Source organism: Vicugna pacos, chromosome 2 (assembly GCF_048564905.1).
Source record: "Vicugna pacos chromosome 2, VicPac4, whole genome shotgun sequence".
Taxonomy (NCBI): domain Eukaryota; kingdom Metazoa; phylum Chordata; class Mammalia; order Artiodactyla; family Camelidae; genus Vicugna; species Vicugna pacos.
Window position 1 is genome coordinate 108,567,226 of NC_132988.1, and position 15,842 is coordinate 108,583,067.

General features: G+C 35.5%; 1 pseudogene; it reads left to right on the forward strand.

Moving 5' to 3' along the window:
* Nucleotides 1–622: 622 nt before the first annotated feature.
* LOC102539354 (probable ATP-dependent RNA helicase DDX10) lies at nucleotides 623–6,459 on the forward strand (annotated as a pseudogene).
* Nucleotides 6,460–15,842: the final 9,383 nt, after the last annotated feature.

Here is a 15,842-nt window from a genome sequence, read left to right on the forward strand (position 1 = left end):
CTCTTTAATATTATTACCTGGAGGCAGGTATGTGTTTCAAACCCCTCTTTGCCTCCAAGCTTCTTTTATCAATTACTGTCTATTCATAGGCTCTTTATTTGATTCTCATAAGTCCTGTATGAGCTCGCTGATTCTAAGACTCCAATTTCCTCCCTGTCCTTGGGATGTCTCCTGTTTTGAGGATGTGACAATCACTCCTACTCTACTCTTTCAGGGTGATAGGGGAAAATGCTATTTCAAGATTTATCCACATTTGATTTTGCCTCACATAGCATCTCAATGCAATAACATTTAGTTTCAGAAACAAGTTCATCTATAAATTATGAAGCCACCAGGAAATATATAACATTCATAACTTTGGTTAAAAAAGACTGAGATATGTTCATGAGAATGTTGATACTTGATAGTACAACAAACAAATCAAAAATTAAGGCCAGAAGTTTGAATAAAATAAAAACCATATGTTATTGAGTATGATCTCATCAGACCTGCATTCCTTGTACCCTGTGAGGTGGAAGTCACTAAGCCTGTCCTCCTGGTTTCCCCTGATGTTTCCTTTCATAACAAGGGTCTTGTATTAAGGGACCACTGGATTCTCACTGACCCCTTACTCTCATACAGGATGACTGATCAGGTGAGTTAGGGAGAAGAAACTAGGTAGACATACGAGCTCAACCTACTACCCATTCAGCTTTAGTCCAGCCTCCAAGACATTTGTATTCTGGTCCATTTTTGTACTCAATGGTTAAGTTTATCAGAAAAGGTTCATTCCATATTGGGGAAGGGGTTCTCGCTGTGACAAAGTATGCATCTGACCCTGTGGAGCAACCTTTAGTTATCACACAGCGAGCCATGCTCTCCAGCAGCTCCATCAATTATATAATTTGTGTGTTTTATCTCCATGAGACAAACTCCTTTATATATCTCTTAACTGGTTCAGAAGTTGAATGGGAGATATGAACTGCATTTGTTGACACTCTTCAAATATGAATATTGTAGGAGTGATGTAGGAAGCATGGTGGGGGGCAAATGGTGCACAAGTTCCACAGAAATGGGCTCCTTGTTCTTTTTTGCTATTAAAAGACTTTGTGTTCTTAGGTAAGTCATTTAGTCTCCCTGAGATTCTGTTTTTCAGTTATTAAGCTGAGGGGAACAGGCTAGATTAATGTTTTTTAAACCCTAAAGTGCCCACACTCCCAAAAGATGTAGAGGAGGGACAAGTGAAGCTACTTTGGAGTTCCCACATTTGCTCTAACAGGGGCAGATCTACTTTTAGCAAATGCTGAGCTTCCCAATAAGACTTTGCAACTAAATATTTGAAAATAATTCCACTAGATGATTTCTATAATGTCTCCCAATCTCTGACACAGTACAGCTACGTGTAAAATGCACAGGCAGTGACTTGGAATGTGAGGAAATATGCAGGCTTGGACACAAAGAACAACCTAAGTTTGGATCTTGACTCTAACATACACAATGACATTGAACAAGATGCACAACCAAGTTGGATGGTTGGATGGATGGATGGAGAGAGAGGGAGAGAGAGAGAGAGATGACATTGTTGTTTACTTTAAATGGTCTTGCATGTGGGGAATTCACAAAACCAGGGAGAGTATTTAATAACTGCTAAATCATTCCTACTCTCTCCCTTTCCATTTTTCAAAGGGAAAGCCTGTTCAATAATAACATCAAATATTTATACAATGCTTTAAACCATTTTTACACATGCCTTGTCTCATTTGATTCACATGATTCTCTAGAATAAGTCTACATTAATTTCCTCCTTTTTGAAGTGAGTAACCTAGCTCAGTGGTCTGTTCAAGGTCATGTAGCTAATAAATGGCAGGCCTGGGTTTTGAACCTAGGCATTCCAAGGCTGAATCTGTCCTACTGCCTCTGGACTAATAAGCCAGCTCTGAATGAGTCATACATATTCAGTTTCACCTATCCTCATCTCTTTTTCTGGTTCAAGTCACCCATGCAACTCCTGTAAAATGAAATTGGCAATTGTTTATGGCGTTGGCAGTGGGTTGTGATGTCAGCTCATCTACTGAGGCAGCCATTGTGAAATAACATGTGCGGTGACCCCTCCGTGTGAAGTCTAGCACCTATGTCATACTTGTCATCGCTCAGCGTTAATATCTGCCCTGATGCTCCGTAAATATACTTTCCAAGTATTTACCTCAAGGTATTTGCTCTTAAAGGGAGTTGACTTCCAAGTTTGAATAAATAAAATGCAGACTGATAAGCACGCCTTTCAATGTGTAAACACAACACTTAATTTTACTCCAGGTGAAATACTACTAAAAGCAATTAACATTTCAAAGAAGAGTTTTGGATAGCCATACTGTTATTAACTCTTAAAGAATGCTGTGCAGAGACAATTTTTGCTGACTTGGTTACCATAAGCCAAATTCCACAAAGAATATAACCCAATTCTGCCACTTTTCTAATTTCTGCCCCTATAATAGTAAATATTTACTAGGTAAAAAAAAAATAAATAAAACAAGCAATGGAGCTTTGCCTTATCTAATGACATTTTTATTGCATGTCTGCTATGAATATAGTTCCTAAAGTTTCTTTCAACTTACCCTAAATTCCAACTAATTTCCCTTACCCTTCTGGCTCTTACTTTTCTACTTTATCAAGCCACTCATTAAAAAAACAACTAATAAACAGATAAACAGCAGTAAAAAACGGTAACAACAACAAATTCAGCAACACATACCCACAGGGCTAGCAGGGAAATGAATGAGGATTTTACATAACCGATTACCTTTTAAACGTGTGCTATTCATTGATGCTTCACTTCATTTCACACCCCACATCTAGTCTTAAATCAAGTACTGTCATCTTAACCTTAAAAAGAAATCCAGAATCTGATCCAGTCTCATCACCTCCTATTCACTGGCCACACTGGCCATCTTTGATTATGATTATTTCAATGCCTCCTAATTGACATTTTACATTTGTCTTTGTCAACAGAGTCTCATCCTAGCACAACAGAGGTGAACTTCTTATAATATAAACCAGATATTGTCTTTCTTCTGTTCTGAACCCTGAAATGACAGCCTATCTCACTCAATCTAATACCCCAAATTCTTGCCATGGGCTATGAGGCCTTATAAATTTTGGCCTCTTGTTAGCTTTCTCCCTATGTTTCTTCTGCTCCAGACACACCAACTTCCTTCTCATTCCACACACACACCAGGCCTAGGCCCCTAACACCTGGGGCCTTTGTACTACAATTGCCTGTACTTGGAAAGCCCTTCCCTGAGATCTCAGCGTGGCCCTATGCCTATTGGTCTTTAATCAAATGTTGCCATTCCAATCAGGATATCTCTGACCACTCAAAACTTGCTCGTTGGCATTCTTTATCCCCCAATTGTACTTTATTTTTATTCTGAGTCTTTGCTACAACTAACATACTACATTATCTGCTCATTGTGTTTATGATCTGCCTCTTCATCTAGAAAATTAGCTCCACAAAGTTAAGACTGTGGCTTGTATGATTCAGTGCTGTATCCTCAACCCTAAACCAGTGCCCAGTGCTTACAGGGTATCCATTAGGTATTTATTGAATGAATGGCTCTCTCTCATATTCACTCTGCAGATGAAACCCTGTTCAGTACAAAAAATCTGCATCTCTGCACTGCATCACCTTCAAGAAGTAGTTTGGTCCCATGATTTCTAGCAACGTTAGTTGTGTAAGTTTGCACAAGCCAATCAGCTTGACTCCCTTTTTATGAACAATGAAAAAATTCATAGGGAAGTCACTGGTAACTGTGAAATTTAAATGAGAAAATGTGTATGAAAATAAGGCTTTAAAAATTAGATGTACTTAATTTGCTATTATTGTATAAAATTTTGCTATTCACGATAATGTTATGACACAGTGGTGTGAATGGTGCCTCAAAGCATATCCTGGAGGAAGCTGTGTAATCATAACCCAGGAGGATGCATCAGCTCCACTGGTCAGAAAAGAGGATTTCGAAGTGGAAGGTAAGTTCAGTGTTGGATATTGTGAGAAGTCGCACGGAAAATTTTGATCTTGGGTCAGGTTATTTTTTGCTTATATTTCTCATTGTAAAAACTTGTTTCTTTCCTTTCACCATTTCTCATTTCCAACTCCTGCAGCACTCAATAACTATTTACTTTTTAGGTTTTCAGCCAAAATTTACTTCCTCCACAACGTCCTCCCTATGCTTCACACAGATTATATTGGATTTATTTTTTATGTGCTTCTACAGGACATCAAACTTTATCATCCTAATATTCTATAAGTGCAAAAAATCATTCAATGTATGTCTTCACCACTGAGAGCACCATAAGGATATGACATAAATCATGTTCTGTTCCCACTATATTTCTAGTACCTAACATAATATCTGTTATGTATTACATATTTGATAAATTTCTTGAATTAACAACAATGCAATTTTTAAAAGTATGTGGGTTATATGAATTTGAATTCTTGTAATACAATTCACCTCTCTATAAAGTTATTATTATTTTTGCCTTTCTTTAAGTTTTTTGTATACATGGCTTATCTACTAGATTTTTATTATCTATATGCCTTATCAACTTTATGTTAGCCATGATATATTTAGTAAGTATCTCCTACAATAATATTTTGGGACACATTATGTGCTACATGCTATTTTAAATTACTTACTTTTACATATTCTTGTTTATATGTTGCATATAGTGACTCATTTGATAGGCCTGACCCAATCTATGTGTAGATTCTCTAATATTCCTCTCCATTTTATACAAAAGGAATCTAAGATACAGGAAATTCAAATATCTTGCCTCAGGCCAGAACCTTAATTCGAATGGTGAATTTCCAGAACTTATACTCTACCAGGAACATAGAGAGATAAAAAATTCCCCAGACACAGAAATTAAGTATTTAGTAGCATGGAAATATAATTTAATTGGTAATTTTTATATAATTGTTATTGACAATTGGACTGCCCACAGCATATAATAAAGAGTCTTGGCACTCAATAGATTCTCAAAAAAAAAAAAGTTGGTTTAATGAAGAATGCTTTGGTTTTAGCACATAGATTATTTGGACTATTCATACCCTCCCCCTAAAAACATAAAACCTTGTAGATATTTGATGAGTTTTTATACTTTTTGACTAAAATCATATATATATGATGACTAAAATATATATATGACTAAAATCACATATATATGATTATATATATATATATATATATATATATATATATATATATATATATATAAAAATGTGATTTCTGAAAAAGCAACATACATCACCCTTATCACTTTGGAGCAAAATTACATAGTTTGTGAGCTGCATTAAAAAAAAAGTGCTATATTCCTTTTTGAGAAGCCACTGGAAGAGGGAAAGTATAATATTTGTCTTCAGTTGTAAAAAGGTTTAGTATCCGTGCTGAGTGCTCCACCAGCTGTTGGTATTCCTAGTATTTCTATCTTTGCCTTTCTTGTTTGACAGCCACAGGGAAGAGAATGGAAGTCTGTAATGACTTTGTCTGCAAGAGAGCTGCACTACTCTTTCCTGCTGATATTACACCCAGGGGAGGAACTTCCTGGCTGTGAATTGGGTTCTTTAGTTTTATTGTCCAAAGGATGCCAACATGTTTATCCATAGAGCAGGTAAAAATGCAAGGTACAAAGAGGATGGTGATGGTTTATTAATTTTGCTTCCCTTAGAAGGTAAAGAGATGGTGCAGTAGCTTCTCCAGAAGAAAGCACCTGTGAAGGAAATCAAAATAAATCCAAAAAACAATTTATAGATATCCAGAAAAAGTGGAATTGTTTTTAGCCCAAGATCAAGATTCAAAAGAAATAGCTCAAAGGTGTTTTGCCCTCTCAATGCATTCAGTGTAGCTGATGAAAGGTAAAAAGGTATTTGATGGGAGCAAGTGACCTGTGCCTGAATGTGACTTGTCTCTTGGTCTTGCTGTGTCAACATAGGTCACATTTCTTCAGAAAATGCAGAAACAACTCACCAAAGAAAAGGTAATCAGTCAAGACAGCAAAGTAATTGAGCTAATGATAAGGTGGAAGAATTTAGAGCTTACTTCACTGAGAAAATGTCCATTTTTCAGAAAGATGGGGAAAAAATCAGAAGGAACAAAATACAGAAAGGCTAATGGCATTAGTAATGAAGAAGAAAAAGAAGGAAGATGAAGAAGAAATGGAAGAGAAACTGGGAACGCAAAAGGATCTCAACCTCAAACAGTCCCTAACACTGATGAGGGACAGAAGATCAAGGACATTTCTATGCAGTTCTTGTACAGAAATGATGAGGAGGAGGAAGAAAGAATTTATGTTGATTTCTTTAAGGTAAAGTGGCACAATGTGCTTAGGTTGGACCTTACAGAGAATAAAGCATCACAGAGGAAAGAACCTTCTAAATCCAGTGTTAAGAAAAGAGTGACCAAGATCACAAGAAAAAAATAAAAGCACTGAAGAGAAATATATGTGATTTATACACATATACTTTTATATATAAAATGTCTTGAAGAAATCTATACATACATACATGGATATATTTAGTATTTCTTTTGCATTTGTATAATATTTTTAAGTCACAAACATTTATTATTTATTTAAATTTACATTTGCTTACATTACTTTCCTAGGGAACTTGATCTGTGTAAATGCCTTGGTTCACAATAGCTTCTTAACTTCAGTGTAGTTACTGTATGTAATGTCTACAAATGTCTCAAGGGAGTTGTTAAATTTCTATAATCAAAAACGTAAATGCAGCATGAACAGTATGCATTTCATAGAAATATGGAGCTGGAAAGAACCTTAAAATATAGGTGGTCTCTTCTCAGCTGAGAGAATAGAGGCGCAGAAAGGTTAAGTGACCTCGCCAGCAGCATGCAGTGTACTGGTTCCCAACGGAGTGCTCAGACCGTGTTACTTCTCCATTAATTCTCCTGTGAGTCATTTTATGGCTTGAAGACTCCCCATGCAATAAAAGTTTATTGGCCATGTGTCAGGAACTTTGCTAGGTGCTGGAGTTACAACAATTTATGAGACATAGCCTGTGCCCTAAAGGACATCACAATCTAATGGTAAAGGTAGGCACAAAACATGCTACAGAATCTAATAAGTGAAATGCATACAGAAGAGGGACGTATAACCCAGCCTAGAGGGGTCAGAGCTGAGATACTGGAAGGAATGACCTCTAATCTGACTCTTAATGGATGAGTAGGGGTAGAAGTTTTCCAGGCAGGCTGGGGGAGCAGAGGTAGGAGGAGGTCTGTGCATAGGAAGGAATTAGCTAGGCAAAGTTGAACATAAGCAAAAGCAGTGTGAAGTACTGCAGAGGGATTGCAGTATAGATAAAATATAAGCAATTTGTTGTTGCTGGAGTATGAAAGGTGAAAAAGAAGGTAGCAGGAAGTAAGTCTGCATGAGTACATCCAGACTTTTCTATGTGTGGTAAACAATATTTAGAAAATGTGGAGTAACTATAAAATTTTCAACAGAAGTGTCCCAGTTGGGTTTGTATTATGGAACCCTAGAACCAGTATAATCCAAAGAGTGAAGAATGAAAGCAGGAACTTGGTGCAATAATCCAATTTTGAGATTTTGGGGACATGACTAGAGTGGAGAGATTGATATGAAAGCAGAGGATTAGATGGATGGATGGATAGATAGATAATAGATAGATAATGAATAGATAGGTATAGAAATATACATGATGTGAAATATGTATTTATTTCATATATGTATTTGATGTGAAATATCTAGTATTTGGTAAATAATTGAATGCAGTGGCTGAACGTAAAAGAAAAGTGAAGATAACACCTAAGATCCAAAAGCCAAAGCTTCTGCTGATCAGAAGTTCACAAATGCTCAGGAATTTGGCTAGACTAAGCCTGCAGGTGAAGGTTATTATCGACTTCAGCTGGGAGATGCCAGAATCATGTCACGTTTTGAAGATTTTACAGCCTTGTTAGAAGAAAGGAAAATGATTCCTCTGAATCAATGAGTGGCACCTCTTACCTCTAGGAGACAACAAAGAACCAAGATTGTGGTTGGAATGAAGCCTAGACTTATCAAAGTTCATATCTTAAGACATCATGCCAAGCTTATAAACCCACATGTTTTATCCTCTTGGTTAATTCAAAGAAGAAAAGAAAGATTTTTCAGTTCATTAGGTCAAGCAGCCTGTCTGAGAAGGCTTTAAAAGAGGATAAAGATTTTTACTGGTTTTCATGACAAGGCTATCTGGACACAATTGAATGCTGCTATTCAAAGAGAGACGAGATAGTAACACAAGTAAGTTTAGCCTTGTATTACTTTCTTTACTTTTTTTTTCTCCCCAGAAGTCAACCTGATCCTTTAAACTCTTTCTTTCATTTAGCATTTCTGTCTCTAAACTGACATCCCATAACAGGGGGATATTTTCCAAATATATTTATGGCATAGTTGAAAAAAAATTGCCACCAGTTAACACACTGTCAAAGATACCATCCCTGAAACTGCTAAGTATTTTACAGAGTCATGGAGTCTCAGTAGTTCACTTAAGAGCCTAGTGTACACATTTGTATCTCAAATATTTCAGGTTTAAACAGGTCCTTATTGACAGCAGATCTACTAATATTGCTATATTCTGGAGCAAACATGAATGACAGCTAGGATGTCTTTTCAATAATGGAGAATCAGTGTCTTAATAGAAGTAAGAAGAGTTTGAAAATATGACTATATGTTCTGGAAGCTAAATAATACATAAAATATTTCATTTATCATCTCTGAGTAGCCATGCATGGAAATTTTAAAGAAAGATGTTGTTCAAAATGGGATGTTTTGAAATTCTTTTCTTTCAGTACAGTGTTTAAAATCATAAAACACTAGAACCAGAAAACCTGGGATCTGTCTGTCTCAAGCATAAAATATTAGGAAGAAAAAAAGTGCTGATTGGACTTATAGGTTAGTTGGGAGGGTTAAAAAGGGTCAATATTCGTAGCACCCTGAGAGTTGGGCTCAGATCATGGCAACATTATATAAAAAAAATTGGACAAGTGTGAGCTATTATTATTCTTAGGTGTTGATTCTAATAAATCAGTTCTCTCAGAACCTTTCTGTCTGAGGACTGATATTTTCAGTTTCCGACTTTTCAGTGTTTACTCATATGCTGAAATTGGGGCAAAAGCTGTATTGTGCACACAAAAAAATCCTCTCAATTGTTGCTATATTACTGTAGTTTTAATTCTTTAGATAATTCTCCAAATTGGCTCCAAATCTCTATCATCTTTGTCATTATCACCTAATTCCATAATTAATTCTTGACAGAATTTGGTTCCCAATGCTATTTGCCTTCTGAAACAGTTGGGAATTGGAAAGCAGCAATGTGATTGCCTTGGCAACATTTTGCTTGGTTTCATGAATCTTGTTTTGGATATATTCTAGGAAGAAGGATCCAAGATTTGTAGAATTCAAAATCCCATCTTGGCAGCAATAGCGTTTGACTTTGCACAGATTGTTAAAGAGGTGAGGTAGTTTGCTCAGCAGGTGAGAAAATTATTTCTGTTAGCCATTATGGCTGTCATGATTTGGGGAAGCAATTCAGAAAACTCCTTTCATAATACTCAAAAGGTTTCCTTGACATTCACTAAAAGAATGGGGGAGGCATTAGTGAAATTAACTTAGCCAAAGTAAAACAATAACCAATATAATCATCATTTCGGAGATACATTATTCATCCTGTCAGCCATTAATTCAACAAAAATTTATAGAATGGTTTCTGTGTGTCTCTCACAGTTTTCACCTTGCAATAAAATGGTGACTAAAACCTGGGCCTGACATCTTTAGGCTATTGAAAATATATTTTAAAAATACTGTTTTGAATGTTAATTCTAAGTCTATAATCTATGACTATAATTCAGAAAACATCATATCTCTTGATCACTTCTAATCAGCCCCAATATTCTTGTGTATATAATAAAAATGAAGATATTTAAATTGGATTTTAAACCCGGTAATGTAGAAATAAAGATGATTCTGGGGGAAATTTCCTCAGCCACTGGATATATCCCTATGGTCAACTGTTCATTTTCAATGTACATGCATTCTCATTTTGCTTAGTTGTTCATAATGTTCTAGAAATTACTACAGGGACAGTTTCTTATTAGTCTTTATATTCCCTGCAACTAGAGTAACATCTGAAACAGTGATTCTTAACTCTGGTGTGTATCATTAGTTCATTTTCCCATATAGCCTTCATAGTATGTTTGGTCTGGACCCACTGCTGGTCTACTGATGAAGAATCTTCAAGGGTACAGACATGTCTATTTTTAAAATAGTGCAAAGAGGTTTCAGATCTTCAGTTACTGTTGAGGATTGAGTCCCACTAGTATAGAACAAGTGTCACCTACTATGATAAAAACATCTTTCTGCAAGGAATACTAGGAGCCTAATTCACAGTGTTATTCTTATCTATCAGCACCTGTTTTGATGAGAAGTGAATCTGGAGATTGTCAACACAATGCCAACTGATAGAAAGCATTGCATAGATTCAGATCTTCGTACAAATGTGATATGATTACGGTGATCATGATCTAAGTTCTCAAACCCCTCACCTTCCATGTTAAAAATCTCATGGCATGGAAATATTTGAAATCTAACCCCAGTAATATCACTGATTATCTCTGGAATTTTAGGAAAATTGTTTTAAATCTTTGAGCCTTAGTTTTTCCTACTATAAAATGGAAGCAATTAGACTCGCCACTCCTATCTCAAAAAGATCTGTGTTAGTCAGTATAGACCAGGCTAAGTTATGGTAAAAAAAAAAAAAAAACCTCTCACACGTCTGTGGTTTATTTTCCACTCATGTGAAATTCAATCTAGATTGTTGGACCTCCTCCATCTCGTAACTTTATCATCTGGAACATGTGGTATACAAGGTTGCTGTGGTGGGGGATGGGAGAGATGCAAAGAGGCACCAACCTCTTTATTGCTTCAATCTGGAAGTGACTCACGTAATTGTCCTTCACATTTCATTTTCCAGTGGTAATCACATGGTCCCAATAAATTGCAAGGAAACCTGGAAATGTGGAGGATTACCTGATGAACCTTAACTGTCATTGCACAGTACCCTCGATGACTCTAATGATAATATTATAACTAACCTCCATTATTTCATGTAATCTACTCTACCATTCTCTGAAAGGTACTATCATGCTTCCATTTTAGGGATGAAAAAACAGAAGTTTAATCATTTTACGTTTTTGCCTAAGGTCACATACTTAGTAACTACTGAAACTGACAATCAGATTCAAGTATGTTTGATTCCAAAGCTCTTCCTGTAAACCACTATGCTATACAATATAGCGATATGGGAGGCAAAATTAATCCTCATGATGCCAAATGCGGGGCTATTGTTGCTTTAACATTTCATGATCCTTTGGCCAGTATCTAGGTTCAAAACTCAACTGCAGTGGATCCAGTTTGGATGAATTGATATTGGGCTTAGAGGTGAGTGATTTCTCACATAAAACTGTTGGTGGCTTTGCCAGTGTGCCAACCCCAATTGTCACTGACGTATTACCCTATCTTGCCCCAGTACTCACTATCAGCCCAAAGCAGATCCTGGCAAACTCAAGTCTATTCCTGTTGTGGCAGCTGGATCACATCAGTGGTGGTGGCTTGAAAAGCAAGGATTACAGTGACACATGGCATGTTGATACCAAAAGAAAAGGAAGAAAACAGCCACAAAATGTGGGAGAGGTGATGTTACAAATCAAGCAATCATTTATCTCCAGATGTTTCCTTTGCCTTTAGAAATGACAATGCCATAAACTAAGTACTATTTTTCAGCACATTTAGGGAACCAAGTGAGAGAACAATTGAATCTTCATCAAATAGCTAGTGATACTTCACTTTCTTATGCACGGGCCCAACTCTGATCTCCCCTCTAGGTAACCTGGACCATTATAAGATCTGGTAATGGTTTTTCTTTGAGGAGTATTTTCAAAGATGAGCAATTTTTAAATGAACATGTTTTTATATCTGTTTTTAAAGTTAAATATTGCTGATGTTGATTATGTTAATTTAAATAAATTGACATAAGTTGATGTTTCATTAATATAATATTTTGTTCTTTATGAAAATGTGAATGCTTAATGAAAGCATTTTAATAGCACAATTTTGACAGCCAAAGTGGCAGGTTAATCATCATTATCCTTGTCAGCCAAGGGAGGCTGACATGGGGTTCTAGGAGGTGAGTGGCCCAAACAAAAAAATGCATGAAGAGTTGCCATACCGCCGAGCAGACTTCAGCCGGACACACCATGGGGTTAACGACACTTTATTGCCACAGGGAGGTGCGTTCCTATGATGCACCTGCCCTGCTTTTATCTGTTTTCTGCCAGCACATGCGCAATCTGAGTTTCTTTGTTCATTAGGCTTACAGAGTATCTCTAGCACATGCGTACTTTTATTTTCTTTGTTCTAAATCTTATATAATTGACACATGTGTGAAGCAATTATTTACTGCATACTATAAACATGCTCTGATCATGGCCTTGGGTCCCATGGCCTTAACTCATCTCAAGACCAGCTCACAATCCTGTTGATCTATTACAGTACTTTATATATACAACTAGATAATATATAAATTCCTTGATTAAAATTAGACTGTAATATACTGTTTGCCATTTTAACTTTTCTAAATAAATCCTAGGCTCTGTTTTGCTTCCCCCCTTTTTTTAGCATATAACAACTCATATTTGTTGCATTAAAATGGCATCTGTCTTCAGAGATTACAAAGCAATGATACATGTTTTAATGAACATGCTGCACTGAGAACATTATAATAGAGAAAGCATATTGGCTATGATATTAAATGGTCTACAATTCAGAAAGTTAAGCTGTAAATGACTAAAATATTCCTTGCTATTATTTAATTGTAACTCATTTTCCCAGACTTCCAATGTGCAATGCCCTTTATATAAATGGGAAGAAGAAGTTAGCAAAGCAGCATCAATTTATATAAAAGCTGATCCATTAATAATTTTGCCTATCAGCTTGCGGTCAAAATTCAATTAAATTCCATGGTACTGATGACTCCTTCTACTAGAAATCTGATTCTCACATACCCTCACAATAAAGTGATCCAGTCTTGGGAATTAGAAGTGTCATGAGCAACTAGATCAACATGTTTGTATTTTGCAATAAAAACATTGGAAGAAAGAATGCTTTGTAAAATATTACAACTATATTAAATGTGATTGAATTGTAGAACCAATTCCTAAAGTGTAGTTCCTATGCTTACAATTCATTCTAAAAGCTTTATGCTATAGAAGATATTTGTAGTTAGATGAATATATGTTTACTATTGTTTAGTAGTGATTTTTTTGTTTGGCTTTCATTTTAAATTTTTTTGTAAACAAAATATATTTCTTCCCCTAGGCTGTAGTTATAAATTAGCATTTCAATTCAAATGACAGCATCTTCCTTTTCTTTTCCTGTACAATTCTTGTCACAAGTGTGCTGTTTTTAGTGGCAAGTCAGCTAATTAGAGACAGTGCGATGTGGAAAATGAATGGAGTTAATTGAACTAGTGTTAAAATGCTTAGCAATTAATCACTTCTTGCATAGGTATTATTCAGAGCTTAAAATTGTTGGCAAAGCTTATTTGTATCCATATGTTTTCTCAATATTACTAGCATTAAAAAACATATCTTGGGCATATCCTAAACATTAAAAATTTGCAAAGGAAATATTACTTCACTTAGCATTGTGTAAATCTACAGAATTCACACTATTAACTCTTTCTTAAGATCCTATATTTGAATGCTAACTTTCCTATAAAGAGTTAATAAATATTGAAAAGAAGACTCTAGGATAAAATATTACTGTGTGCATAAAATACTGGTTTTAATCATTAGTTTCCCTTCTAACTTGCAGGCTGCTAACTGAACATCAGATACTTTTTACTCTCAGCATTTCTGACTTGCTTCTAGAATAATATTGGCCTTCAAATCCCAGGTCTTCCAGTGATGTGTGGTTTTTCTTCTTTGTTTTTTTTTTTCACTCATCCTGTTTGCCTGGAGAAATCAACAGCTAGCTCACATTTTGTGAACTTTTCACCTAATTTGTGAGTTAACCTAGAGAAAGCACCCTATTCTCTAAAGCTTATAGTTTTCTCTCCTTTGGAAATAGAGAGGTATGGGGAAAGATGATATATTATTAATGAATTGGATAATTAAGAATGGAAGGTTGGCATGAAGAGTTTTTTTTTTTCATTTAAATTATTGCTTCAGTTCTGCTGTCGAATAGCTTTGAATTTCGTTGCAAAAATCAAGGAAATGTGCTAACATGATTTTTGTACAAGTTTGTGATGCCAGTTTTTATTCATTCATTTACTCATTCATTCACTTATTCATTGATAAGTTCACCAGCTGGCACTGTGTTAACAATCTCCAGATTCACTCCTCATCAAAATAGGTGCTTATAGATAAGAATAGCAGTGTATATTAAGCTACTAGTATTCCTTGTAAGAAAGGTATTTTTATTATAGTAGGTGTCACTTGATGGTAGGTTAGTTATTGAAATATGTGCTTCACAGGAAAAAAAATGTCTTGGACTGATTTTCCATACATGTAGTGTTTCACAGGCTAAGCTTGTCACCTTGAAATTGCAGAGATATGGAATGTGGATCATTTTTCCCTTCCAGAAATAAAATCAGTAATTCAGCATTAATTCAGGGAAAATGAACTGAAATTTGCTTATTCTATTTCTGGGGAAATTGTAGCTTTTTTGAATCTTTACTCCTTTTGTTAAACCCGAAAGGATCTAATAGTCATTCTGAAATGAATGAATTGAACTGAACACAATTTTTACTGCCTGAGTTAACTGATCACATTGATGCCATCCCCATCCCCGAACCCCCCCACCCACCAACTCCCACTCCTTATTTGCCAAGTGGAACAAGCACATCAGAATTACATCTTCTCTGTGGTTTCCAGGAAATTGCTTGCATTTTAACTACTTTTTAATGTTAATAGTTGTGGGGGTTTTTTTTGGTTAAATTGATATTCATTATGTTTCCTTTGGAAAAATGTATTCAAATTTTTAAAAGTTCTGAATAACACCTTTAGCTGGTTTTATTTTCATTTTCAGCACTCACCTAGAGCCCATCTAACACAGTTCATACAAAAGCATTTGCTTTTTTGTGCTGATTCTAAAGAACAATAGTGTTTTTTAAAGAGAAAACTGCTTTTAACAATCTCAGCTGAGATTTTACCAACTCTTAAATAAATGAAAAATATAATGAGTGCTGAATATTTCAACAGACGTAAGATCTACTTTTCGTTCTTCTAATAAAGCTATATGAGAATAGAAAAGTCACCTACACTTACCGAGTTTTAATTTAAAATCCAGTAGTGTGGGAAGACAAAGATCTCTAGGGTCACTTCCATTTCTAACTCTGTACATTGGTGCATGCTTGACACTTTTATTTCATCTCCTTTTACCTATATTTGTGCAATGTATTTCTAACTAATCCTCTGTATTGAATCCCTTCTTTACCACCCACAAAACAGTTCTCTGCAGCCACTCATTTTTCAATGGCTTTATTAAGAGATAATTTGCATACTACAAAGTTTCCCCATTGTGATTGTACAGTTCACTGATTGTTAGCAACTTTATAGGGTTATTTAATAATCACCACAATTTAGAACATTTCTATAAACTCAAAAATCTCTCCTGTACCTGTTTACATCTAATCCTGACTCTCACTAGCAATGCCATGCATCAGCTGATCTGCTATCAGTGTTTATATAATTTACATTTTCCAGGCATTTAATAAACATTCAATTGTACAG